This window comes from Chiloscyllium plagiosum, unplaced genomic scaffold, assembly GCF_037043375.1.
Source record: "Chiloscyllium plagiosum isolate Xiang-an unplaced genomic scaffold, Cpla_swu_hap1 HiC_scaffold_2, whole genome shotgun sequence".
In the NCBI taxonomy this organism is placed as follows: Eukaryota; Metazoa; Chordata; class Chondrichthyes; order Orectolobiformes; family Hemiscylliidae; genus Chiloscyllium; species Chiloscyllium plagiosum.
The window spans coordinates 6,530,959-6,544,666 of record NW_028270140.1 but is presented as its reverse complement, the minus strand read 5'-3'; the positions used below and the strand labels follow the sequence as shown (position 1 = coordinate 6,544,666).

General features: G+C 41.2%; 1 protein-coding gene across 7 annotated transcripts in view; it reads left to right on the top strand.

The window, feature by feature from the left end:
• Positions 1 to 13,708, top strand: part of LOC122564092 (zinc finger protein GLIS3-like) — a 577,543-nt gene that overhangs the window by 52,185 nt on the left and 511,650 nt on the right. The window contains exons 2-3 of one of the 7 annotated variants that reach the window (XM_087994499.1): positions 7,010 to 7,119; positions 8,144 to 8,177. The exons of 5 other annotated variants lie outside the window; for them this stretch is intronic. The gene's annotated coding sequence lies outside the window, so the exon portion shown is untranslated. The remainder of the gene's footprint in view (positions 1 to 7,009; positions 7,120 to 8,143; positions 8,178 to 13,708) is intronic. One more of the 7 variants, XM_087994494.1, reaches the window with a different exon arrangement.

Below are 13,708 nucleotides of genomic sequence, written 5' to 3'. Positions count from 1 at the left end.
CAGAGTTCTAGAGTACACATGATCAGGTCCTGTGGATTTATCCACTTTTATGCATTTCAAGACATCTAGCACGTCCTCCTCTATAATATGGACGTTTTTCAAGATGTCATAATCTATTTCCCTACATTCTATACTTTCCATAAATACTGATGCAAAGTACTCACTTAGTATCTTTCCCATCTCCTGCGGCTCCACACAAAGGCTGCCTTACTGATCTTTGAGGGGCCCTATTCTCTTCCTAGTTACCCTTTTGTCCTTAATGTATTTGTAAAAACCCTTTTGGATTCTCCTTAACTCTATTTGCCAAAACTACCTCATGTCCCCTTTTTGCCCTCCTGTTTTCCCTCTTAAGTATACTCCTACTGCCTTTATACTCTTCTAAGGATTCACTCAATCTATCCTGTCTATACCTGACATATGCTTCCTTCTTTTTCTTAACCAAACCCTCAATTTCTCTAGTCATCCAGCAATCTCTACACCTACCAGCCTTTCCTTTCACCCAACAGGAATACACTGTTCCTGGTTATTTTTCAGATTGACACTTGAGTCCAACCTTTATCACAGTGATGTTATTACAACAATGTTATTACAATCGTTCTTTGAGGTGGCAGTAATACGTAGTGTACTGCTATAGTATGGGGCTGCTTCAAAGGAACTGTCTGTGAGGACCCAGCATGAAGTCACAGTCATACTTTAACAGGGTGAGAATAACTCTCTTGGGTACATAATTTGTCCATCTAATAGTAAATTTCCTTGACAAACATTTTGAGGCTGTTATTTACTTTCCTTCCTCATCTGCATTCATGTCTTTGGTTATTTGTTGCAAGGTTTATGGTGTCTGGCATCTGCTGCCAAGCACACCGTAAGCTTCTGAGAGGTGGGTACCTTGGAATCCTGAGTAGACCAACCAACGCTTCCATCTATAAACTACAGCAATAGTCATTAAGAACCTTAGCTGAGTGCTACTCCCTGCTCCATCTGGCAGTCTAACTGCAGCCCAAAATATCATTGAGTGTAGATAGTCCAACTGACCTTGGGAAATCCCACATGCTCAGTCCAGGTATGACATCAGTGCTATAAGTAATAGAAAATCAGGTCAATCAACCTTGTGCACCATTACCCTATTAACAACATTACTGACTTTTTAGTGTTGTTATTGAGTAGTTGCTGTTCTGTATCTAGTGAAGTTACGTTTACAGTGTTTCCTTCATCTTAATCTTCTGTACCTAAGGCCAAAATACTTCCCAACAAGGTCACAGTTCAGATCAAATGATATCTACCTATAAAGTCAGTAAATTGTCCGTAAGCCTGCTCTCTATCAGTTGTACAACTCTCAATTCCTTAAATGTTAATACAAAAATACCAAATGGTATAAACTGTTGGGATTTGATCACATTAGGTCGAATTGCATGGTTCCTCACTGATAGGTTTGAAATCAGGGATCACGTAAAATGAAGCATACTGTTTGCCTGTAGCCAACCTGCCTTTCTTGTCTCCCACTTTACGGGACACAGGAAGCATAAGAATATCGGATTTAACCATTGAGCCCGTTGACCTGACTCTGCCATTTTGTCATAGAGTCATACAGCATGGAAACAGACTCTTCAGTTCAACCAGTCCATGCTAAACATAATCCCAAACTCAACTAGTCCCACATGCCTGCTCCTGGCCCATATCCCTCCAAACCTTCCTATTTGTGTCCTTACCCAAATGTCTTTTAAACATTTGTAATTGTGCCCACATCCATCATTTCCTCTGCAAACCACCCTCTGTGTAAAAAATTTGCTCTTCAGGTCTTTTTAAAATCTCCTTCCTCTCATCTTAAAAATATCCTCCCTAGTCTTGAAATCCCCCATCCTTGAGAAAGGACACCTACCATTAACTCTATCGATACTACTCATAATTTTATAAACTTCTATCATCTCTCAACCTCCTATGCTCCGGTGATAATAGTTCCAGCCTGTCTTTATAAATCACACCTTCCATACCTGGCTGATCATCTACTATTTAGCCAGCCTCACCCCATTTCTCTTGATATCATTAGTATCTATCATTAGAAATTTATCAATTTCTATCTTGAATGGAGTAAATGACTAAGGTTCCACAATCTTCTGTAGTAGGACATTCCAAACATTTATTCCCTTCTGAGCGAAAAAAATTGCTCCTCATCTCATCCCTAAAGGCTTGCTGTCCACTCTCGACCCCTCAGCCAGGAAAAACATCTTTTTTTCTATTAATCTTGTCTGATCCTTCATTGTTTTGTTGGTTTCAATGAGACCTCTCATTCATTTCTCATTCATTTAATCTCACAGGCTCATAGAACAGTCCCCCCATCACAGGAATCAGTCCAGTGAACTTCTGCTGCAATCCCTCAATGGACAGAGTCACCTTGAGCCAAAGAACAGCTTTTAGGAAAAAAAAGGATGAGCTTTGTGACACAATGCTATATTTCAATATTCATCCCAATCTAAGCCATCTTGCAACCAGGTCACAGTTATGATCATGAGGCTGTACTATTTATCTTAATTTTTATGACCAGTTCATCTGTTTTGTTTTGAGTACTGTGCATTCAAATACAATGCCTTAAGTTTTGTCCTTTTATTATTTTTGCAATCTTTATTATATCTGCTGATTTGCTCTTCGATCTGCATTCTCTGTCCTTTCTTGTCATTGTCTACCATTTCCCACTAATTTTCATAAATTCGTTCCTCTGTTGCCTTTTCCCCATTCTTTGATTCACAATTTCCCAAATTTGGCCCTTACCTCCAAATGTTGTTTGAAACCTGCTCTACTGCACTAGTTATTCAGTTTGCAAAAGCACCAATCCCACTCCACTTCAGTGTAGACTATCCCATTGTTACGGATCCCACTTTCTCTGAATTTGGTGCCAGCACAGGGAGGCTTTGGCTTTGGTTGAAGCACGAACAAGAGATAGTGGCATAGCAAGACAGTCGAGGTTGCAAGGTGGATGCTGATTGGGTGACAGCCCTGAGGTACAGCCAGGTTTAATCCCTGAGCCAGGTACCTGTCCCTGGGTGATCAGTGTCCATGCTGCCATCATTCAACGCTAGCTGCCCTACACTGTGGATCTATACCTCCCAAGTGATGAACAAGTGAGTCTTCTAGGTGCCATGAGGTGCTGGCACATGCTGGATACAAATGCCTGTAGTGAGTGTTGCATGCAGCTGGTACATATTATGCTCTGAGGTACAGTTTGATGCAATTGAATGCAGAGGCTGTTTGGAACAGGTTACACGGTATCCATTGTAGATCCATTCTGGTTTCTATGTTGAATTTACTGGACTTTGAGCTTTTTTGGTGAGTAAGAGAGAAAGATGCATACTAATTAGGTGAGTTGAGTGATCAAAAAGAAATAAATCCTTCTGAATTTGCAACTTGCCACTGCCTAGCAAGAAACTTGCCCCACTACTTATGAAAAGCAGAGAAGATGGAACAAGATGCTCCTCATGTCAAAATAGGCCTCATTGACTTCCCATTCAATTATATTAGATTCCCTACAGAATGGAAACAGGGCCTTCAGCCCTACAAGTTCATGGCAATTTAGCATGGCCAATTTACCTGACCTGCACATCTTTGGGCTGTGGAAGGAATCTGGAGCACCCAGAGGAAACCTGCACAGGCATAGGGAGAATGTGTAAACTCCACACAGACAGTCACCTGAGATGGGAATAGAACCCAGGTCCCTGGTGCTATGAGGCTGCACTGCTAACCACTGAGCCACTGTGCCATTCACTCCTGCCACAAATCTTATCATTGTCCATGCTGTTCAGACCCCTGTAAGACCCCTGTAAGATCCTGTCCACTCATTCATGTACTGATGCCAATCCTTATAATCAGCAGTACCCTGCCTCTCACCCGTAGGTGTTCAAGGTTTGTGTAAAGATTTGTAGCTCAGGTACCCGTAGCAGTTGTATTGGGTATGTTCGCCGAGTTGGGAATTTGGTTTGCAGATGTTTTGTTCCCTGTCTGGGTGACATTCTCAGTGCTGTGGAGCCTCCTGTGAAGCGCTGCTGTACTGTGTTGGTTGGAATTTATTTGGTTTCATTCCCAGTGCTTCCGGTTGCTGGTTCTGGTTGTTTGCTGTAGTGGCTCGTATATTGGGTCTAGGTCAACGTGTTTGTTAATCGAGTCTGCAGATGAGTGCCATGCTTCTAGGAATTCTCTGGCTGTCCTCTGTTTGTCTTGTCCTGTTATTGTTGTGTTGTCCCAGCCTTCCTTGCCTCCTTTTGTTTTTATGCCTAAATGTTGAATATCCTTCAATATGAGGCTCTAAGCTTTGATTACCTGAAACCATATTGCTGTAACAGCGACTAGATCCTACCTACCTTCTACCTCTACCATCAATTCACCTGCTGTGTTGGGATTGCTGCATGCTTTCATATGGAGTAACTTTATCTCCATCTTTTGAACATCATTCTGCATTTGACTCTCCTCAATATTGGCATTTGTCTTTATTGGATTCTCACATTCGGCCCACATATCCTTGCATTCATTGAGACATTTAATTGCCAATGCAAGGCCTCTCAAGTTGCTCATCCCACCTCGGCTGATATTTTACCCATTGCAGGGACATGCCCCTGCCAGCTGAGTCGCCTGGCAGCTTTCTCTGAGTGAGCTACTGTCCACAGAAGGATGGGGGAGCTTTCTCTGTGGGTCCTCTTGTTCATTGGCGGCTCCACCCAACCAGGTCTTGCTCCCGCCATTTAACCTCCCCCGTCCATAACCCTCTGCCCCAATCCTGGCCTCTCAGAGCTGACCCCTCCACCACCCGCCACCCCTGCTGTGTGCCAGATGCAGGGTACACATAAAAGCTGGCCTCCATTAGCTCCTGCTGTGTGGGTACTCTCTGGCGTTCAGCAGTGGCCACTCCCTGAACCTCGTGCGGCTGGGATTACAAAGCTGTCGGCCAATCAGATTGGCTCGCAGCTGTCACAGTGAGAATGCCCCCTTCAGGTGGGTGGGCCAGAAATCTTGCCTTTAACCATTGATGTCCAGGGAGTGTTAGTGGACTAATGGCAGGTGATGCTACATTTTTTATAGATTCTTTGTGAGAACCCTCTCCATTGAGTTTCAAGCAACTATTCAATCTAGGTTCTGTGTTTATTTTCAAAAAGAAAGCTTTCTCTTTTAGTGTAAGGTGTTATCAGAACTATTGAAATGAATAACTTTCGAACTCACTGTCAGATATCAGTAATGCATAAACCTCTATTCAATGTTTCAGCAGTCTAAGTTACTGAATGAGAAACAAAGGCTGTGTAACCTGATATGTTGATCATACATTTACAGGATTGTAGGATGTAGTTCATTTACTTCGGCTAACAAAATTGAGTTACCATGCAAGAGGAAATATCACATTAATAAAAACGTCTGAAAGCATGTTTGCTAACAAATGAGATTCCTATCATGGACTGAGCCTCATTTTTTTTAAAGGACTTTATTTGAACTTTGCCTTTATTGTTTATTGAGATAGGAGGCTTTAAACTATTGCCTAGGAATATCTTAGCTTTATCTGGACAAGTGGAGAAATGGAAGCAGAGGTCCTAATTTTTGCTTCTACTTCCCGATAGCAATGATGCATTTGTACCCTAAAAGTTGCAGGCTTCAGTTTACTGCACTGCCTCCACAGCTGGTCACCTGTCAATTAGGATGTGATAATGGTTTTAGAGTCCTACATTACCAGTTACAGATAGTTCTTTTATAACAAGATAGTTGCGTTCCTGTGCAACCCCGCATTGTAGAAAGACCACGCTTTAGAAATAGCGCTTAAAGTGTTGGTGATGTAATCGTGTTAGAGCCAACACATGTTTTAAAAGTTCACTCCTTATAAACAGTGTCCCCAATTCGTCAATCGTTTTACAGTGAAATTGCGTTGATGAAACCTGCATCTTGCAGAACGATCCATAGCTGATATGTTCTAACCTGAGAAGCATGATGAACACATATCTTAAACAGGAGTTCTGCAAGCTCCTGAAACAGGTCATCAGTGGTTTCCAAAAGAGCCTGCATAAATGCTTCTCTGAGCCCATCTCTGCTGACCCATGCCTGTCACTCCAACCCCTCACCAGCTATGACTGTCTGTCCTTTAATGGCAACAATCTGACTTTAGAGCAGGAAGATTATCTCTCTCCTGGCTCGCCATGAGAAATAGCTGCTCGTGAGGCCATAATGGCAGAGGTAGGCCATCTGGCCCATCCCGTCTGCTCTGCCATTCAATTAGAGCATAGATGATTTGATAATCTTCAACTCCACCCTCTTGCCTTTTCCCCACACCTCTTAATTGTGTGACTAGTTAAAAATCTGTCCATCTCAGGCTTGAATATTCTTGAGGATCCAGCCTCTATGGCCTTCTGTAAAGAATTGCACAGATTGGAATGTTTGAGGCTGGATAGGCTGGGACTTTCATTCCCTGGAGAGTAAGAGACTGAGAGGTGACCCTATAAAGGTCTATAAAATCATGAAAGGCATGGACAAGGTAGCTAGCCAACAGCTTTCCCCCAGGGTAGGGCAGTCTAAAACTAGAGGGCATGGATTAATCATGCTAGGGAACAGATACAAAAGGATCCAAGGGGTAATTCTTTTCACACTGAGGGTGGTGAGTGACTGGAACAGGCAGCCAGAGGTAGTGGTGGTGGCCAGCACAATTTTGTCATTTAAGAAACATTTGGACAGGTACTTGGAGGGGATAAGTATGGAGTGATATGGACCAAATGCAGAGAAATGGGACTATTTTAATTGTGAAAATGGGGTGACACGGGCAGCTTGGGCCGAAGGGCCTGTTTCCATGCTGTAAACCCCTATGACTTTATGACTCACTACCTTTTGAGTGAAGAAATACCTTTGCATCTCTATTTTAAACCGGAGATTATGCACTCTGGTTTTAGATTCTCCTACATAGGAAACACCCTCTTGAGCTTTACTCTTGCAAGCCTCTTAAGAATCTTCTATGTTTCAATAAAGTAACCTCCTTTTAAAATTCCAATCAATGCAGGTCCAACTGACCCAACCTCTCCACATAAGACAGTTCCTTTCTACGCAGGATGAACCTCGTGAACCTGCTCTGGACTGCCCCCACAAGCTGCATTTCTTTCCTTAGTTGAGGTAACCACAACTGTTCACTGTATTCCAGATATAGTTTAGTTTTAAAAAGCCTTCCCTCTTTCTATATTGTGTTCTCTTTCAAATGAAGGCCAATATTTTATGTGCCTTGCCTATTGTCTGCTAAATTTGTGCGCTAGCTTTTTGTGACCGATGTTTAAGGACTCCAAATCTCACTGTGCTAACACTTTCTGTAGATTTTCCCCATTGAAATAGTGTTCATAAATAGGGGGCTAACACCTTCAACACATTGTCTCGCTATCACCATTGTTAACAGCTAACCCGAGAATGAAACTTTTAAAAAAAAAGAGTTTTGTGATTTACACATGAAAGAAGTGAAACTATCACTGTATTCTAACAGATGAAAGGCTTAACAGACAATCAATTCTTCAATGTATAATTTCAGTTACATCACACTGCAAATTTTTGCTATAAATTCTGTGTTGCGATCGAGCCCTCCACAATCACCTGATGAAGAGGCGTCGCTCCGAAAGCTAGTGTGCTTCCAATTAAACCTGTTGGACTATAACCTGGTGTTGTGTGATTTTTAACTTCATAAATAGTTAAATAGACTTCTCTATTCTCCTTGCCAAAGTGCGTAACCTTACATTTCCCACATAATAGTCCATCTGCCAGATTTTGCTTCCTCACTTAAACAGTCTACAGTTTTGGACAGACTACTTAGATCATCTTCAATACTTTCCTTCCCATCTTATTGTGTGTCAGCTGCAAACCTGGCCACAGTACATTCATTTCCCTTACCCAAGTCATTATTATAAATTGTAAATAATAGTGGCCCCCGCACTAATCTTTGTGGCACTCTAATCATTAGAGATTGCCATCCTAAAATTTCCTCACTTAGCCAACTCTTTGTCTTCTATAATTTAGCTAATCCTCTATCCATGCTAATCTTCTACCCCCAACTTAATGGGGGTCTTATTAAATCACATGACATGTGGTACCTTATCTAAAGGTACTTATGAAAATCTAAATATATTACATCCACTGCTTTCCCTTTATCTTGCAGAGACTTTACAGAAGCCCTGAAGCCATTCTTGAAGGTAATTTGAATAGAAGATGATCTCTTATTTAAGTAATTTCTTTTTATCTTCTTTGTAACTCAAAATGGGGCTGGGTTGTGGCTTTTCACTGTATCTTCAAACTGTGTGTGACAATAAATAAATAAATAATTAATCCATTCATTTATTTATCCTGTTTGTTACGTCTTCAAAGAATTAACTATCATAGAGTCAGTCATAGAGATGTAGAGCATGGAAACTGACTTCGGTCCAACTTGTCCATGTTGACTCCCATTTGCCAGCATTTGGCCCATATCCCTCTCAACATTTCCTATTCATCTGGCCATCCAGATGCCTTTTAAGTGCTGTAATTGTACCAGCCTCCACACTTTCTCTGGCAGCTCATTCCATACACACACCACCCTCTGTGTGAAAAAAATTCCCCTTAGATTAAATCGACTGTGCCTTATTGTATCATGTATTTATAAGTTCTCTACTATTACAGTCTTTATAATAAACTCCAATATTTTCCCCCAAAAAGTTGGTATGTATTTATTTTCAGTGTCTCTTTATAAACTGAAATACTACAAGCCTTCAACATTTTTCCAGAATCAAAGGATTACCACAAGTATATCCACAATCTCTGTTGCTACTTCCCTTAATAGCCTAGGATTCATTACATCAGGTCCAGGGCCTTATCTGTCTTTAGCCCCTTTAGCTTCCCTAGTACTATCTCTCCAGTGGTAGTTGTCATGTTTATTTCCTCTCCTCCTTTTGCCCCTCAATGTTTACTATTTCTAGAGTACTACTCAACTCCTTGGCCATTTTCTGCTTCCCGTTATTATTTCCTCAGCCTCGTTGTCTGAAGGCCCTATGTTAACTTTGGCTTTTCTTTTGCTTTTAATATATTTAAGGAAGCTCCTACTGTCTGTTTTTATATTACTTGCTAGTTTATTGTCAAAGTTTGTTTTGTCTCTTTTTTTGTTGTTTGGGCACTTTTGGATTTAAATGTTTCCCTATCCCCTGGATTATGTGTAATCTTTGCCACATTGTATGTTTTTTCTTTTGATTTGAGGATATCCTTACCTTCCTTGGTTAACACTTTCCGAGAATCTTTCCTCCTCACTGGAATACTTCTTTGTTATGTGTCATAAGTTACACCACTGTTGCCTTTGCTGCTTTCCTTCCCCAGTCCACTCCAGCGACCTGTACCCTCGTACCTTTGTAAATAACCTTGTTTAAATTTAGCACAGTTGTTCCCACCACAGTTCTTCCATCTCAAACTGAATGCTAAAATCTACAATGTCATCATCACTGTTTCCTGGGGAGACTTTCACTTTGACACTATTTATTAAACCTATGTCACCGCGCATCCAAAATTGCTTCATCCCTGGCATTAATAGTGCCAGTGCCACATGAACTGAAACATCTACCCATGCCACTCTGTGAGCCCTCCTTTTAACCCCTGGACTTTATTTTCCCTATGCGAAAGTGAGGACTGCAGATGCAGGAGATTAGAGTCGAGAGGGTGGTGCTGGAAAAGCACAGCAGGTCAGGCAGCATCTGAGGAGCAGAAGAATCGATGTTTCAGGCAAATGCCCTTCATCATATTTTCCCAATGTCAGTTCACCTGTGGCTCAAGTAATAATCCAGCGATTATTAACCTGGAGGGTCTGCTTTTTAGTTGAGCTCCTAAATGTTGAAATTCCATCAGCAAAACCAGTTTTCTAGCCCTGTCATTGGAACCAAGGTGGATGATGATTTTGGATCCCTACTCTCCTGTACCAAGTCATATGCCTTCTAGTTCTGGACTCCCCCACCCCAGGGAAAAGACCCTGTCTATTTATCCTATCCATGCCCCTCATAATTTTGTAAACCTCTATAAAGTACCCCTCAGCCTCCGATGCTCCAAGGAAAACAGCCCCAGCCTGTTCAGCCTCTCCCTATAGCTTGAATCCTCCTCCCTGGCAACATCCTTGTAAATCTTTTCTGAACCCTTTCAAGTTTCACAACATCTTTCCGATAGGAAGGAGACCAGAACTGAAAGCAATATTCCAACCTTGTTTGTGGCCTAACCAATGTCCTGTACAGCCGCAACATGACCTCCCAACTCCTGTACTCAATACTCTGACCAATAAAGGAAAGCATACCAAACGCCTTCTTCACTATCCTATCTACCTGTGATTCTATTTTCAAGGAGCTATGAACCTGTACTCCAAGGTCCCTTTGTTTAGCAACACTCCCTAGGACCTTACCATTAAGTGTACAAGTCCTGTTAAGATTCGCTTTCCCAAAATGCAGCGCCTCGCATTTATCTGAAATAAACTCCATCTGCCACTTCTCAGCCCATTGGCCCATCTGGTCAAGATCCTGTTGTAATCTGAGGTAACCCTCTTCACTGTCCACTACACCTCCAATTTTGGTGTCATCTGCAAATTTACTAACTGTACCTCTTATTCTCACATCTAAATCATTTATGTAAATGACAGAAAGTAGAGGACCCAACACCGATCCTTGTGGCACTCCACTGGTCACAGGCCTCCAGTCTGAAAAACAACCCCCCACCACCACCCTCTGTCTTTTACCTTTGAGCCAGTTCTGTATCCAAATGGCTAGTTCTCCCTGTATTCCGTGAGATCTAACCTTGCTAATCAGTTTCCCATGGGGAACCTTGTCAAACGCCTTACTGAAGTCCATATGGGTCACATTTACCGCTCTGCCCTCATCAATCCTCTTTGTTACTTCCTCAAAAAACTCAATCAAGTTTGTGAGACATGATTTCCTACGCACAAAGCCATGTTGACTATCCCTAATCAGTTCTTGCCTTTCCAAATACATGTACATCCTGTCCCTCAGGATTCCCTCCAACAACTTACCCACTACCGAGGTCAGGCTTACTGGTCAATAGTTCCCTGGCTTGTTCTTAACACCCTTCTTAAACAGTGGCACCACATTAGCCAATCTCCAGTCTTCCGGCACCTCACCTGTGACTATCGATGATACAAATATTTCAGCAAGAGGCCTAGCAATCACTTCTCTAGCTTCCCACAGAGTTCTAGGGTACACATGATCAGGTCCTGGGGATTTATCCACCTTTATGCATTTCAAGACATCCAGCACTTCCTCCTCTGTAATTTGGACATTTTGCAAGGTGTCACCATCTATTTCCCTATGGTCTATATCATCCATTTCCTTTTCCACAGTAAATACTGATGCAAAATACTCATTTAGTATCTCCCCCATTTTCTGCAGCTTCACACAAAGGCCACCTTGCTGATCTTTAAGGCGCCCTATTTTCTCCCTAGTTACCCTTTTGTCCTTAATGTATTTGTAAAAACCCTTTGGATTCTTCTTAATTCTATTTTCCAAAGCTATCTCATGTCCCCTTTTTGCCCTCCTGATTTCCCTCATAAGTATATTCCTACTGCCTTTAGACTCTTCTAAGGATTCACTCAATCTATCCTGTCTATACCTGACATATGCTTCCTTCTTTTTCTTAACCAAACCCTCAAATTCCTTAGTCATCCAGAATTCCCTATACCTACCAGCCTTTCCTTTCACCCTGACAGGAATATACTTTCTCTGGATTCTCGCTATTTCATTTCTGAAGGCTTCCCATTTTCCAGCTATCCCTTTAACTGCGAACATCTGCCCCAATCAGCTTTCGAAAGTTCTTGCTTAATACCGTCAAACTTAGCCTTCCTCCAATTTAGAACTTCAACTTTTAGATTTGGTCTATCCTTTTCCATCATTATTTTAAATCGCACAGAATTATAGTCGCTGGCCCCAAAGTTCTCCCACTGACACCTCAGTCACCTGCCCTGCCTTATTTCCCAAGAATAGATCAAGTCCTTCCCAGCACCAAGAAGATCTCCTTATCCCTGGCACTGGGCAGACTACATTGTCTTCCAGACTCATGGTTCCAGAGAACAGTATGTGTCCCCCAATTATTCTCTCCCATATCGTGACGGCATCCCTAATTTTTCCCCCATTTGAATGTCTCCCTGTACCACATTGCCATGGTTAGCTCACTCACCCTCACTGCACTCCCCACTCCTGTCTGCACAGTTTTCCAAAACACAAAGGGACACCTGACAAAACTGGAATATTATTTGTCAGATTTGTTACGAGTTCATGGTTTTGTAGAAGGGGAATGAAGAGACTTCGCTTGCAGATAGAAGACAAGTAAGTGTAAATAGGTTGATCTGGAAAAGTTCACTAGAGCTGTCTCCAAATTATATTTTGTGTCATCAATTACATTTGGTGAACCTCCTGCCAAAAGGGAGCAAATCCGAATATAAAACTAAAGTGTAATGGAAAACAGAGACAAAGAAAGCAAAGTTTTTAGCTTTTGCTTTTTCTGTAAAAGGGTTTCATTTTTTCTTTCTTTTAGAAAATTAATGTTTCATTGTTGGATAAGTGATAAGTGGAAAGTTGGATAATTCTAGGTCCAAAGGTCATCATCTCTGAATAAAGGGGAACCAATTTAAAGCTGAGGTGATGAGGAATTTCTTCTCTGAGTTTTGTGGGTGTTTGGAACTCCTTACCCCAGAGAGCTGTGAGGGCAGAGTCCTTGTGTATATTTAAGGGAGTGGCAGATAGATTGCGATCACTTGAGGAATCAAGGGAAAGGGCAGGAAAGTGGACGTGAGGAATGTCAGAAACAATAACAGTAGTTGCTGGAAAAGCTCAGCAAGTCTGGCAGCATCTGTGAAGAGAAATAAGAGTTAGCGTTTCGGGTCTAGTGACCCTTCCTTCTGTTGACCCTGATTTCTCTTTACAGATGCTGCCAGACTTCTCTGACCTTTTCCAGTAACTATTACTTTTGTTTCTGATTTACATCATCCACTGTTCTTTCAGTTTTTATTTTGTGAGGAATGTCAGATCAGCCATGATCCTATCAAATGGTGGATCAGGCCCGATGGGCTGAATGGCCTACCTCTATTCCTATTTCCTATCATCTTAAAATTCCATATTAATGAAAATTTTCACCTTTCGGTTTTGGATCATTAAATTCTAATTTCTGATATCTGGTTGCATTTCCAAAATTCATTTCCTAATGTTGTTTATAGAATACCTTTACTAAAAGATCTCCAAATGTAAAACAAATATACATGCTTTCAGAATCGAAGCAACAGTGACTAACATCATCTGATATATTTTTCAAAGTACAGTATCCTAACATGTTCATTTCTGTGAATGCAAATCTATGAGCAATTTATTTTCCAGAAATTTCAGACCAGCCTGTTTCAAAACCTTTAATGCAAAACAATTAGATGCAGAAACTTAAGCTTGTTCAACAATCATCTTTTTTCTTTCAAAATCGTCAATTATTTTTTGAAGCATTGGAAGGTAAAATGTACATATTTAAAACTGACATCCCTAAATATACTTGAACTGATCCAGTAAACAAGATACAATTTTCTATAATAATTTTATAGATTAGGTTGATATGGCACAATAATAATTTTCAGTATTTTAACTGATAATAAAAATATGGTGTGATCTTGGACATAACATAAACATAGTTCTACAGCTAGCATAATTTAAAATATGTACAAGGCTAAGACCTA